Below are 2,647 nucleotides of genomic sequence, written 5' to 3' on the forward strand. Positions count from 1 at the left end.
TGAAAACTTGAATGAAAGAATTGATAAAATATAATAAAGTTAATTAAAGGAATTAAGCAATTTTATTTAATTTATTATAATGATATATTTACCTGTTTATCAAAACCATGTCTTGTTGATTTAAATAATAACTTTATTCTGCCCATTGAATAAAATTTAAAAGGCTGCAGTATACTGACTGTACAAGGGTAGCAAAATCAATAGTTTCTTAATTGAAAACTTGAATGAAAGAATTGATAAAATATAAACTGTCTCTAATTTATTTAATTTGAATTTAAATTGAAAGTTGAAATACTTTTATTTATTTATTAGACGATAATACCCTAAGAATTTAAAAAAATATATATATATATATATATAAAAATATATAAATGCGTTTACGAAGAAGGAAAGTAGAAATGAAAGTCAACTAAGTTTCTTCCGCGGTGGACGTACCGTTTATGGGATAATTAATTCGAACAATCTCACTTAAATATATATATATGATATATATGTGTGCGTACAAAGTAACAACGTCAAAGAAGAAAGAGATGGAAGAACAGGGGGGAAAGGGGGAGGGAGAAGAGATACACTTCCACTTCCGGGCCTCGTAATTACCCGCACTTAACCCCATTAAACGATTAATTAGTCGGGCTCGTGACTTCTTATGGGATATACCATGAAACATTTCATTTCCTCCGACAATGGTGATTGGCTACACAAAAATATTCGAAAGGGGTAAGACAGGAAATGGCGCGAATTTTAAATATATATATATATATATATATATATATATATATATATATAAAAAGTTTAATTTTGATGTAACTATTAAGCTGAAATAACGTGTAAACTAATAGATTTAGCGAAAAATTATAAGAGACCTTTTTTGTAGAGCGTTAAATTCTCCATAAAAATATGTATGAATCATCATGATAGATCCATTTATTCCTGAATAATAAAATTCTAAATAACGAATAAGGAAATTTCTCTCATATTATTTCCATAAGAAACTTAGATTGAAATGCGGACTATCTTAGAGTTGATATTAAGAGCTCAAATTTTCAGAGAATTTTTTTTTATAGATTTGGAAGCTTTTGAGTCCCTGGGAGCCAAGAAATTTGAAAACACCTCTGTTAAGGACCACCCTAATATATATTTATATATATATTTCTTTCTCTTTCTATTTCTTTATTAATTTCTCCTTCGAATGAAAGATTACGTGAACACAAGGATAATATAATATAATCATTGGTCAAGTTCAAGTAAGATTTCTCCTCTTCGTGGAGATGAACATTCATGCTGGATCACTATCACTATCATCATCATTACTAATATTAGAAACACACACTGGGTTGTTACATGACACGTACGAGAAATTTCGATCTCACTTTATATTAGATTGAAAGTAAACGTCGATTCATCGATCATGGTTTTTTCTCTTGTTAGAAGAAAAAGAAAAAAAAAACCAAAAGGGGGCAAAAAGAAAAATTTCCTATCGTTTAATTGTTTCAATTAAATACTTTTCGATACAATAAATTGCCAACTTTAGCGGTTTCTTTTGAAAAGAAAACTAATTGACATAACTCGTTGGAAAAAAGAAAAGGTGGGAGAGGGAGGGGAGGGGGGGGGGAAACAAACAAGAAGAAAAATAACAATTTCGTGAGAATTTTCTAAATGACATACGGTTTAAAAGATAAAAGTGGTTATAAATTAGGCGAGTGAAAGTTCGGTCAGTGGCATTAGCAACCGCCATAACTCTCTCGTATTTATTCGAATAACTTTATTTACAAGGCAGGCCTCTTCTATCCTTTGTCGCACGTATCTTATTAATACAACCTAATAATTAACGATATCACTAAAGTGTAAAGTAAATTAATAATAAAGGTAATTACGTAGAGACGAGATTACTCGAAAGTTATGGAAATAATTATTTTTTCTGTTTTTTTTTTTTTCCATTATCACGACACGTGTTTAATTCGGCTTAGTAACCGCGTCAAACTTTCCCCATAAATCGGATACCGAATCTTGTTATCTCTTTCTTTCTTCTTTTATTTTTTCTTTTTTTTTTTTTTTTAATTGGGGATGACGACGAGTAAATAAACTCGTAATTTAAAAAACAACGAAAGTGAAATTAAACACGGTACACGGTGGTATTGTTTTTTTTTTTTTTATATTAATGAATACACTTAGCCATTAGTTTCGAATAAAACGATTTCAATGTATTATAACACGGTTGAAGAAATGAACGGAAAAACATCCACTTACACGGTACTTTCGTTTTCAATTTAAAACGATCAAATACGAACAAAAATTACATTAATATATTGTTTTTACTTTTTATTGAATTATGCTATATATATTATTAATAAATATATGATATGTGTGGAATATTCCAATTAAACGATTTCAATTTATTTAACAAATTTATATTGAGATAACTTATCAATCGTATCAAGCGAAAAAATGATATCTATATAAATATTATATTTAAGATTCCTAATAATCTTAGAACTACAAACTTATTTGTTTAACCTTCAAACTACAAAGTTTTCTATATAGTCCTAAAAACTGTTCTGATAGCAATAATCAGACTTTTAAGTATATGAATTTTTTTTTTTTTTTCATGCCAAAGAGAATGGTGAAGAGCAAATTCAATTTGACTAAA

At 28.3% G+C, this 2,647-nt stretch overlaps 1 protein-coding gene across 1 annotated transcript in view; it reads right to left on the reverse strand.

The window, feature by feature from the left end:
- Positions 1 to 2,647, reverse strand: part of LOC106785185 (protein phosphatase Slingshot homolog 2) — a gene marked incomplete in the record, with an annotated part of 122,632 nt that overhangs the window by 42,705 nt on the left and 77,280 nt on the right.

Source organism: Polistes canadensis, unplaced genomic scaffold, assembly GCF_001313835.1.
Source record: "Polistes canadensis isolate GaletaPanama2010 unplaced genomic scaffold, ASM131383v1 scaffold_46, whole genome shotgun sequence".
Lineage (NCBI taxonomy): Eukaryota > Metazoa > Arthropoda > Insecta > Hymenoptera > Vespidae > Polistes > Polistes canadensis.